Source organism: Pteropus alecto, unplaced genomic scaffold, assembly GCF_000325575.1.
Source record: "Pteropus alecto unplaced genomic scaffold, ASM32557v1 scaffold160, whole genome shotgun sequence".
NCBI classification, from domain to species: Eukaryota; Metazoa; Chordata; class Mammalia; order Chiroptera; family Pteropodidae; genus Pteropus; species Pteropus alecto.
Window position 1 is genome coordinate 1,459,323 of NW_006429864.1, and position 12,256 is coordinate 1,471,578.

General features: G+C 55.3%; 1 long non-coding RNA gene across 1 annotated transcript; it reads left to right on the top strand.

Moving 5' to 3' along the window:
• The first annotated feature begins 6,008 nt into the window (after window positions 1-6,008).
• Window positions 6,009-10,060, top strand: LOC112476434. The gene is made up of 2 exons (XR_003045083.1): window positions 6,009-6,528; window positions 6,860-10,060. It is a non-coding gene; the product is annotated as an uncharacterized LOC112476434 (long non-coding RNA).
• The last annotated feature ends 2,196 nt before the right edge of the window (window positions 10,061-12,256 follow it).

Below are 12,256 nucleotides of genomic sequence, written 5' to 3' on the forward strand. Positions count from 1 at the left end.
CTCGGCCCGACGCGATGAGCTCACTGCCCCCGCTCGCCATTGGACGCGGGTGACGTTGCTCATTTACATGATGGGGCGGGGCCTAGCCACTGACGCCCCCTTAGCTGCTGTTGCCCCGGTGATGCGCGGTAAACGGCACAACAGCGCGCTGCCTTGTGGGTTGACGTCATGGGGGCGGACCGCGCACTGGGGCCGGGTCACCCCGCCCCGGGAGCTCTGTATGACCAAGGCCCCCAGCACCGCCTCCCGCCAAGGCACGTCCCGGGTGGCGTGATGCGCCCGGCCACCAGGCGCTCGCCGCCATGAGGCTCCGCCCCCCGTCCGCGCGTGGAGCCCAGCCGGCGGGGGCGGGGGCGGGGGCTGTGCCGGCCCCCGGGGACGGGAGTGGGTGGATAGGGATCGGGATGGGTAAATACCTCCCTGGTGCCTCGCGCTCCATTGCGCCGACTGTGCCACCCTTAGCATGCCTAGGCCAGGCTTTGTATACGCTGGGGGCTGAAAGCCTAGGGAACTGGTGTCCGGTGGCTTAGCGGGGGTGGGGTCCAGATCTGCCTTCACCCACCCCCACCCCAATATCTGGTGCTGTGTTTGCCCCAGAAGGACAGGGGAGGGGAGAGGAGGGCTGCCAGAAATTGCTGGATAGAAGCGTTTTGATCCTGATACTTTTCAATAGGTGCGCTCTAAAGTGCGGGGTCCAAATTCCTGGCTTTACAGCCGTGAAACTGAGGATCAGCTAGTGACTTGCCCGCGGGGCAGGTCTGTGACCAGACCTGAGCTCATCCATTCAGTAGAACCGGAGTCTGTACCTCAGAACAGTCGCCTACGGTTTTAACTCTGCCAGGACCTGCTATGGATCCCCCCGTGGGGGTGCTCAACTCTAGGCCCCTAAACTTTCTTCCTTAGCGGGCGCACGCGCACACACACACAGTTTCTCCCTTAACCTCTGGACTGGGCTGTTAAGGCAGGAATCCCAACTGCTTACCTGCTTATTACCATTATCATGACTGTCAGGGCTTAATTGGCCGCCATAAAGGCTGGCTATGAGATGGGATATGAGAGAGGAGGGAGGGGCCACCTCCCCAACACTCAAGGCATCCTTGGGACATCTGTGTCTGACCAACAACCTCCGCACACAACCCTTCCATGGTTTTCACTGCACTCCAGATGGAGCCCACTCCTCAGCCAAGTGGTGGAGGCTCCACACCCTCCTTCCCTGACACCCTCTGACTTTTCACCCTCAGCCTTGGCTTCCCAGCTCGTTACTGCGCCAGGGCCTTTGCGTGTGCTATGCCATATGCCTGCTGATCCCTTGTCCCAGGGTAAATATGTGTCCTCAGAGAGGCTCCTCACACTCACCTTGTTCCCATTATATCCTTGGAACCATCCAGAATGATGGATGGATCATAGGTCCGGAGAAGGCAGAGACTTTGTCAATCCTGAGCCTGGTGGGTCCCTAACTCTCTCCACAGGGCCTAGCATACAGTGGACAGAGAGCATTAAAGAACACTGCCTGGCCAGTTTTCCTGTGGCAGCCTCTGGCTTTGGTTTGTGTGACTGACCTGTGAGCACAAGTAACTCTCCCCCCTACCCCCACCACCACCCACCAAGGTCCCTTCCTCACCTGGCCCTGCTCCTTACTGGGCTGTGGAGCAAGAAGGTGATGAGGGATGCTGTGACCATGAGCAAGAGTCCTGGCCTGGCCTGGAAGACAGAGGGCTGGGTGTATGGGTGAGGGTCTGCGTATTCATGTGTGGAGCATGTGTATATGTATGTGTCTATTTGTTTCCAGGCGTGTGGGTCTCTTTGCCCTCCACATCTGTCCTCTTGGGTCCCAGCCTGGGCAAAGGGACCCCTAGTGGGAGGGAGTACTGCCCCAGCCCAGCCCTGGGATCCCTCCCTGGGGTAACATTGGAGGAAAAGGGGCCATGCTTCTCCCCAAGGCAGGAGAGTGAGTGGACAGCCTAGGGAGGCTCCACCCTGACCTTGGGCCTTGACTTTGATAGGTGGGTGAATAGTGAACTGTGGGCAGAGCCAGCCTGAGCTGAAGGATTGACCAGCAGGTCAATGGGAAATAGAGGTATAGGGAGGCCAAGGCAGGTTACCTCTCTTGAGTCTTGGTTTCCTCTTCATAAAAACAGAGCAAATAATCCTACCTACCTCATGGAGCATTGTGATTTTGACTGGATTTGCAAAAATAGTATGGGCTCAATAGATGTTCTTTATTCTTTAACTTTATTATTTGGCTAAACTTAACCGTGGTTCTTTGGTCTGGAGTTCCCTTAACCTGGAGTGCCCTTCCTTAGCCTCCAAGCAAATTCCTACTCATCCTTCAAAACCCACTTCCAATGTTTCCTCCTCCAATAAGCCTTCCTTAACCAGGCCCATGAGGATTTCTCTAGACTCCTTTCATATGGCTGAGTCCTGTTCACCATTTGTGTCTGGCTCTATTTACCCCAGACAAGGAAGGGGAGGGTCCTTGAGGCTGGGTGGGGAGGACTTCTCTTACCCTCTAAGTGTGCGACACTGCCTTTGGTAGACTCTCCTCCAAGGCTTGACCCCTTCAGGCTCCTCTGCTTGCACTTATTAGTCCCTCTGACCCATTGCCCTCCCCTACCCTCTGTTTCCTCCCAGCCAGGAAGCCCTCTGGAACACTAGTCCTGCCCCTCCATTTGGACCAGCTCCGACCTCACAGAGCTGGGAGGTCGGGGACTATGTCCAGATCTGTCCATGGGGACTTCTCAGGCAGGTCAAGGGGGGCCCTAAATCCGTCAAACAGACCCATGCAATGAACTAGGGAAAATTCCCATTCATTCATCCATTCACTCTACAAAAATTGATTGTGTACCTACTATGAGCAGAGTGATGGGGACACTCTTGAATGACACAAACACCCTCACCCTCCCAGCACACAGTCTGAAGGAGGAAGGTAACAAACAGCTTGGAGGAGAATAAATGGTGCCTTTTCCATGGAGGGTGAAAGGGGGTGTTTTAGAGTTAAGTAATCTGGGAGGGGCACCCCAGAAGGTGATGCTGAATGAAGGAGGAGCTGGAGCAAACCAGGAGACAATTTGAGGGAAAAGTGTCTGGTACAGTGGGAACAGCAAATGCAAAGGCTCTGGGGCAGAAGTCAGCTCGCCACATTGATGGAGGGAAGAGACAGATGAGGCTGGATTGGGAGAGCCAAGGAAAGACAGTAGAAGGAAAGCCAGGGTGGCAGGGCCTCCACCCAAAACCGAGTGGGTGGTACTTGTTCCAAGGGCAGTGGGATTGAGGGAGGAGTCGGTGATAGGGCTCACCTAGGACTGCATTTTCACCTTTATTCTCCCAGCTAGCTACTCTGCAAGTCCAGAGGGGGCGCGCGACCTGCCCAGGGTCACACAGCCCAGGCCTGATCATAACTCGGCCCAGTCCCACCCCCGCTTTCCCAACAAAGGTTGAACCTGAGGCCCACCCCCACCCCACCCCCATCTCCCTGACAAGGTTCGAATCCTCGCTGCTCTGGCCTCTCCACAGCGCCACGGCACAAAGAGATCTGCTTTCTTGTTTAAAGCAATTTGCAATTCGGTTTAACGTTTAGTCCTTATTTGAAGACCCAGAGACCTAAAATCTACTGGATAAAACGGAAAGCCCCCAAAGAAAGAGAAAAAAATAGTTAAGCAGGAAACAGAAAGGGGTGAGGCTGAGAGGCCTCCCAGGGGTGAGGCTTGCCCGGGACGGTCCTCAGCGATCTGGACCGCACGAGGCTGGGTGCGGATTGTAGGGACAGTCCCCCGGAGCTGGAGAGGGCGGGACTGGAGAGGGCGGGGCTGACAGGGATCCAGGTGGCAGGACTCTGCGGGGCGTCTGAGGAAGGGGCGCCCGCCATGGGCGAGGGGCGCGGCGCATTCCTGAGGATCGGGTTACGGGTGAAAACTGCTGCCCCTCCCTCCCCTCCAGCCCCGCTTCCGCCCTCGGCTGTTGCAGGATGGGCGGTCAACTCCCCTGTCCAGCGCAGGTGTTTCTACAGCCACAGGGAGGGGACCCAAGCCCTGTCCTCTGGGCTGGCACCGGCTCTTTCCAGTCTCACGGGACCATTTTGCAGTTCAGGCGTCTTCAGCCCCCTTCAGCACTGATGGAACCATATTGACACCTGGCAGAGCCGGCTTTATGACCACTGTCCCTGCTGACCACTTTCCGAGTCTGTGATGTGTTCTCAGCTTCCCACAGGCGGGGGAGAGCCATTCGGTCTAGTGTTTGCTGACTGACCAACGATGCAGGGTAAGTAAGACAGGAAGGGTTCCCACAAGCAGAAAACACCTCATACCAGCCTCCCCCACCCCTAGGACAAATGGGACCTCTTCACTCACCCAGTGTAAATTTAATGCGTATTTGCTGTATACCCAGGGCCAGATGAGGCCCTTTCACAGATAGATTTTGAGGAACCACAGGATTTGGGGGCCAGAGGGTGGTGAATTAGATTTTAGTAGACTAACTTCAGAAGTTGATTTGTTTTTTGCTTTGGGCCAGCCTCAGCATAACCATTTATCCATTCCACCACCCTCTGTTGAACACCTACTGTGTGCTCAGCTCTATGCTAGTTGAGGGTTTTCAACACACACACACACACACCATCAGCTCTTGAGAATCATGGGAGACAGGAAACAACCACCTTCATAAAGAAGCACTGTCATTATTTTCCCTTTAGTTCGACACTCCTTTTCTGTTTTTACTTCAGTAAATCTATTTCAAAAGGGAAACTTCATGTCACCACCAAGAATGGAAAAGCAGTTTCTCTTGCCATAAATAGAAGGAAACCAAAAAATGAAATGAGAGCAAAATGCAGGCATCCCCCCATCAAGGACACTCTGGGCCAAGCCCGGATCAGGAATATCCAAATGTCCATACAGCAGTAAAGGTAGGTAAGCCCAAAACCAAGCCAAAGAACACTGCCAGAGGGACCCGCTCAGTGTTCCTGTTCCTGAGGGCCCAAGCGCACAGTTGGTGCTCAGTGTGTCCAGCCTCAGTGGTGAGCACCTATATTTGGGGTTTGCCTGCATCATTAGGCACTCTCCCAGGGCCCTCTGGGTTACCGACTCATTCTGGGGAACAGATGGAGGCAGTGGTGGTAGTCAGTGGCCTCTTGGAGGTGGGACCACACAGAGCCTCTGTGGGGAGGCTTCAGGTTGGTTAAGTGGAGGCTCCCACTTCCACCTCAAAACCTTGGGGTTGTCCCCACCCACAGTCCTGTGGGCCCCTGCCTGATGTCCTCCAAATAGCTGTGGGTCCCTGATGTCCTTCCTTGGCTGCCTTGGGATTGGGGAGAAGGTTGTGTGAATCAATGAATACATGAATAAATAATTCAGCGGATGCAGTAATGGATGAGTAACGGAAGTTAGTGAAGTAATGAACGAGCGAGGGAATAAATGAGGGGCTGCATCCATGCTGCCAAGATTGGAAGCCCTCTCGGCATTTTTCCTTAATATCCCACAGCTGCCCCCCAAAAGGGACACCTGTCCCCATTTTTCAGATCCATACACGAGGATCTGAGTAAAGCTTGGCTCCAATCTTAGGAGGACAGACTGGAATCCAGGTGCATCTGTGCAAGAGGACGGGGCTCCCAGTGCCTGACCAGTGCAGAGGAGAGCTGGAACAGGACTCCGGGCCTGCCACCAGGGCCTCATGGAAAGGCCCTAGGTCCCGGTGAGGGAATAGACTGAATGGGGGAGCGACAGGCAGCTGAGGGAGCAGGGAGGCGGCAGAGTGGAATGGGGAGGGGCAGGCAGAGTCCCATTCGATCAGGAAGGGGCCCCAAGTTAGGAGCGTTCTCTCCCAGACGTGGGGCATTTAAACGTCAGCCCAGTCCCTCTCGGGCGTGGGGGCGGGGAGAATCCCCTCCGAACCTGAGGACGCTTCCTTGAACTACCTCGCGCCCCCCATGTCTCCCCCACTTCCCCCCTGCCCCCGCCACCGCCTCTCCGGGGAGGAAGTGGTGAGGATGCGGGGGAGGGCCCCCCATTCTCACTTCCCCTAGGGCCAGGCGGGGCCTGAGGATCCTCTCCCCCGCCTCAAGAATGGGGGCCCCCCAGGGGTACGGGCCGGGGAGCCCTAAAGTCTCTGGGTTTTGCTGTTTCTCATCTGGAAGATGGGGGGAAGAAACTCGAGCTCGAAATAGGAAATTGCTTGATAAGAGGACCCCGCCCCAGGCCCTAGTAGCTTCCCCGGGGCGGGGAGACCCAGCCGGACTAGGACACGGACACGCCCAGCCCTAGAGGGGTCTGGGCCGGGCTAAGGGAGGGATGTCGCAGTAAACAGGTCTTGGATGGGGCGGGAGACGCATTCCAGACGGAGGGAAGGGAGCAGGCAAAGGCCTGGAGGCGGGACGGGACCTCCCACCTGGCCAGGCGGCTGGCCCCGCCCACGACTCCCCCAGTCGGTCTCTCTAACCTGGCTCTCCTCTTACTTGGGGTGGGAGAGAAAAAGGATCTCAGGAATCTCAGCGCAGCGTGCAGCAGCGGAAGAGTTAACCGCGCGCGGCGGCGGGACAGAGTGGTGAGGGGGGCGAGTGGCGTCAGCGCGGACGTCAGGGCGAGGCAGGGCAGCGTAGACACCGGCGCTCGGGCCACGCAGGAGGCCGTGGGTGTGTTGGGGAGGGTCTACCCTGCAGTTTTCCCGACGCTGCGCCTACTGAGCAGGAAACTGAGGCATGGGAAGGGGTGCGTGGTTTAGCTGGGGCTGAACCCTGGCTGTCGGGCCCCAACTCGCCCACGTTTCCCACCGCCGCCCTTACCACTAACCTGTGTCCGCGTTGAGACAGTCTCCAGGGTCGCCCGGCTGGGACCAACTATTTGTTTGTTTCTTTGTTTTTTGTCTTGTTTTCCAGCGCGCAAAAACGCCCACAAAAGCGCTGACCTGCTCTGAACTGTGTCCCAGTTAGTTGCCACATCTGCGTGGGCCTCAGTTTCCCCAACCAGACAATGGGGAGAGAGTTGACATTCACGGCGGGGGTAGGATGGGAAGGGATTTCCACCTGCAGGGGCGGGGTGGGGCGGGAGCGCGGACCGGGAACCGGGAGCCCAGACATCTGAGTGAAGGACCCTGCGAGAAGGGATTCGAATTCCCGCTGGCCCCGGCCTCCCTCATCCCTTCCCCCCGCCTCTCCTTCTCCTTCCTCCTCCCCCTCTCGTTCCACCCGGCCACTTCTCCCCAACTCCTCTCTCCCCCTTTTCTTTTCCATCCCCCCCGCTTGCCCAGCTCCGCCGCCCTGCGGGGCCGCTAATTAAATACAGGGCTGGAGGGGGAGGGTCACGGCACGCAGTTAACCCCTTCCCAGCCGGGTTCCGGAAGCCTGCCTGGAGCAGGGGAGGGGATGATTGTCTGCTGATGAACCCACCTCCGCCCAGGACTTGAGGCCCTAGGACAAGCCCATTTGATGAATAGGTAGACTGAGGCCAAGGGGCCTGTTCCAAGGTCTGAGCAAGGCCGGATTAATCAGGGCCTCCTGATACGAGGGCGGAGGCATAGAAATAACTGGAATGAATGGAGAGATAGCAACTGTGAGATAAACGATAGAAAGGCAGGGATGGAAAGAGGGATAGCATGAGAGGGAAGAAAGAAAAGTCTAGTGGAGCCAGAGAGAAAGGAGAGAGGAGGAGAGACAGCTGGGGCAGCCTGGAGACAGGAAGAGACATTTATCAATCCATGCTTTTCACTGTGATCCATACCCTTCAGCTGAGGACTGGAACCATCTTCAGTCTCAGAATAAAGAGGTAACCCTATAAATCTCTACAGTGAGGATGGAGTGACTGTCTCCCAGGGCTACACAATTGGGGCTGGTGGGGACATGGTGGCCCCAGGGACAATCAGTATGTATGTCAATAGGGGACTCATAGGCCACCCCAACCTGGTCTGGAGGCCCTAGAGCAGCCTCCCTGGCATACGTTGCCCTCTGCCCACTGCCCTCTGACCGGCCTAAACTGAGGGCCAACCTGCCCAGGGAGCTGAAGATCAACCCGAGCCCATATCCTGTCCTTGCAACTCTGGGTCACGTAGAGAGGATCCAGACACCGGCCTTTCTCTGCTTAGTTCTCCCTTTGCTCTGCACACAAGCTTGGTAAACTGAGGCTCTGAGAGGGGCCCACATTCTTGGGGTGGTAACAACTGGAAAAATACGTAATATATAACGTCAGGCAGTGGCAAGAGCTATGAAGAACTCTTGGGGTTCAGAGGGCCTGTGACACCTTCAGACAAAGGGAGTGCTGTGAGCATATCTCCGGGAAGAGTGTTCCTGAAAACTGGAATAGCACGTGCAAAGGCCCGGAGGTAGGAATGTATAGCATGTTGGAGAATTAAGGAGGAGGCCTGGGAGTGTGATGAGAAGAGGGGAGATGGGAGGAAGATAAGGGTGGAGGGGATCACAGGGGCACCCCGGTCATCAGCAGCTGGGGTGGCAGGTAGTTAGAGTCCTCACCAGCCTTGGTGAAGCCTGTGACTATCCTTACATCAGTTACTCCACCAGGGCCTACGGTCCAGAGAAGGCAGGGGAGGCTCAAGGGGCATAGGGGCTGTCCAGGGTCATAGGAACCCATGTTCCTTCTGAGTGCCACCCTGGCCTCTCCACACCCACTGTGGCTCCTTCCTTTGGCCCATCTTCCTGTGACTCCCTAGCTCTGCCTACTTTCTGCCATCCAGCTGCCAGCTCTTGCCCATGATATTTCCTCACCTGCGGTGCCCACTGGATGAGACAGTCCCCATCCCCTCCCGGGCAGAGCCTGAAAACCCTAAAGGGAGGGGATGGCTCAAGAAACAAAAGGGCTGAGAGGAATACAGGAAGGTGAGCATTGTGGTCCTCGAGTGCTGTCCTCAGTCTGGGTAAAAATAGATGCCCCCCCCTCTGCCTCTGGCCCCTGCCCCCTGTGAGGAGGCGGTGGTGAAGTGGCTGCTATGACGAGGGATGTGCTCGGAGGAGCATCCGGCAGAGCCTGCGTTGCCATGGCAATGATGACTCAGAGGCAGAGGCAGGTAGTAGCATCTGGTACCCCGCAGGCCTGCCCCTGTGCTCACAGCACTCCCCAGCCCCCACCCTGTAGCCTTCACTCTGGGGGGCGGCTTCTGAGACTGGAGAGGGATAAGCAAGATCTTTGGGGCAGCTGGATTAATTCCTGCACCTGCTGGAAGGTGTGAGATGTTGAGGCCCCTCTCCCTTCTCCCAGTCTCTCACTCTCTCCATCTCAGAGTACAGCCCAGACAGACCCTTCCCCACACCCCCCAGGACCTGCAGCTGCTGTCTAACCCCCATCCTCTCTCCCCCAGGTGTCCTTCTCCAGCCATACCAGCCTGTGCTTTTCCTTCAACACGCCAGCTCATTCCTACCTCAGGTCCTTTGCATGTGCTGGTCTTCCTGCCTGGAAGACTCTGAGGGTCTTCTGGCATTCTTGGTTTCCTTATGATCTGTCTCTACCTCCATCTCCAGAGTATAAAGACCTACGAGATGGCCTGTGGTTCCTCCAGAGGCCTGTCTGCCTATCTCTGCTTTTCATTTACCCCACTGGGAAATGGGCATGGTGATCACAGTACTAACTCATTGAAGGGGGTTGGGGGTGGAGATTAAGTGTTTAGAATTGTGCCTAGCAGGGAGTAAACACTTCTTTAAAAACAATCCAAAGTCTGCGAGCTGATGAAGGATAAACACAATGTGGTCCATCCACACAGTAGAATATTAGTCATGAAAAAGTGAAGCACTATACATACAACATGAATGAACCTTGGAAACATGATGTTGAGTGAGAGAAACCAGACACAAAAGGCCACATGTTGCATGATTCCATTTATGTGAAATGTCCAGAACAAGTAAATCCATAGAGACAGGAAACACATGGTTGCCAGGGGCTGGGGGAGGTGGGAATGGGTATGGGGTTTATTTTTGAGGTAATGAAAATGCTCTAGAACCAGATAGAGGTGGTAAGTTGTACAATATTTTGAAGGACACGAAATGCCATGAACTGTTCATTGAAAAATAGTTAATTTTATGTTAGTGAATCTTATCTCCAGAATAATAATAAAAAGGACATTGGGTAAAAACAAAGGAAATCTGAATAAAGTGTGGACTTTAGTCAATAGTGGCCAGATGCTGCGTCTCCAAGATGCCTAGAACACAACTGCCCTGGGGCCTTTACACCTGCTGTCCCTCTAGCTAGAGGCTTTAGGAGACTGAGAAGCTGGATCAGACCGTGGTGGCCTGAGCTGCAGTCAAATCAGTTTGCAACCCCCAACTTCCTCCAGCCACCAGGAAGGTCAAGGTGCCTGTTGGTTGGGACAGTACACCAGGAGTGTGAGTGGCTGGGATGATGTCAATTACGTTTTGTTGCCTTGGAGGAGAGAGTTTGCCCCCCAAGGGAGGAATCAGGACCTGCTACCTATGGTGGGGTCCTATGGTAGAGGAAGTGATGGAGTTCAGTTTCGGTGGGGGCGCTGTTGGGGAGCATGCTTCCTGCAGCCTCGTGAACACAAACAGCAAGAATCATTTTCTCGTTTTTAAGGAAAACTGAGTACGATCTCCCTGGTCAGCATCACTGTGCTCCAGCTTCCTGGCTCCAGGAACAGAATTATGGGGGTTTCAGAAAAGGCCACCCTTCCAGAAGGTTCTTGGGAAACTATGTCTAAGTCTCTCCATGGTGACAGGGACAGAGGGAGGCCACCATGCTGCCTTCCACACCCACTTGGGAACACCCCCAGCCCTGGTTGCCAGGAACAGTCAGTGTGCTGGAGGGGCACAGCATAGAGGGACAGACCCCGGGGTGCTCACAGGGACGGTTTTAAAGGGAATGAGAGGGGAAGACTCGAGGACACACTTGAGTATTTTTAGGAACTGAATGCAGCCCTGAAATATTTCCACGGCCACTCCCGAGAGTGAGCTGGGTGACTATTTCAGTGCCTGGTTCCAGTGGAGGCGGGGTGGGTGAGTCACCTCTGGGTGGCTGGGCCCAGACCAAGAGGGGGCTTTTTGAGCAGAACTGGAGACTTACAAGGTGACTGCTCACCAGCCCAGGCCAGGTATCTGGTGCTGCCTCCAGGGCACGGAGGGCAGTGGCCTGGCAGCTGCCCATAGAGTGGCACCACTGCTCACCTTGGACAGTGGACCAATCACACTGACCACTGAGGCTTACAGAGATGAAGAGGGTCCCTGGTGAGGCTTCAAACGCCATAGGTGTTTAGTGAATAGCCACTCTGAGACAGTTTCGAGTAGGAATGGAGCACTTGCTGTATACCTTCTGTAACCCTTCCAACAACCCCCATGGAGTCCACCATTATCCCTGCTACCCATGAGGAAACTAAAACAGTGGGGTTAAACTTGCAGGGGTCCTTGATGCCTCAAACCTTGTCTCTCAGCTGAAGCTAAAGTCAGGGTAATGATGTGTTTTTTTTTTTTTTTAAATTCCTACTGCACCTGGTCTTCCTAGGTGGTCTTCCCATCCAAGTACTAACCAGGCCTGACCCTGCTTAACTTCCGAGATCAGACATTGGGCTTGTTCAGGGTAGACCATAGACCATGGCTCCACTGGGGCACAAACCCAGGACCTTCTGCGTGTAAAGCAGATGTGCTAACCACAACACTATAGAACCACGTCCAGGGGAGTGAACTTTAAGGCTTGAAAATGACTCTCCACAGGGGAGTGAATTTTAAGGCAGGAGCCAACCTTGCCTTTCTCCTGCCTCCAGGTTCCTGACTCTGCGCCTGACACAGTGCGAACTAAAAGAAGGTAAATGGATCTGCCAAGGTTCCAGGAGGCAACAGAGGGAGGAATTCCAAGGAGGTTCTGGAGCTGTGTGACTTGCAATGGGGCACTCAACCTCTCTGTACCTGTGTGTGTGAGCAGGCCACAGAAGCTCAGGGGCTTTGCACTTGCTATTCCCTGCTCTCTTCCGTGGCCAGTGGCTTCTTGACCTGGATCTGGTTTGACTGTGTCCCCTCAGAGAGGCCTCCCCCTCCACTCTGTGGAAAGGTCCTACCTTAGCATCCTGGGCTTCCTGTGGAATAGGGAGCCCATCTACCTATGTCCTCATGGCACCCTTGCCCTTTCTGCCACCTCCATGGGCTCCACCCTGGGCTGAGCCCCCAGCAATGCCTCCTCCTGGTTTTCTGGCTTCCACCCTTGCTTCAAGTGTGTTCTGGAACCCTCTGTGGCCTCACTCAAGGCCTGTACCTGTCTCATTTCCTGACCCCCTCACTTTTCTCCCATCACCGACCTGCTCAGGGCCTTTGCACAGGCTGTTCCTCCCT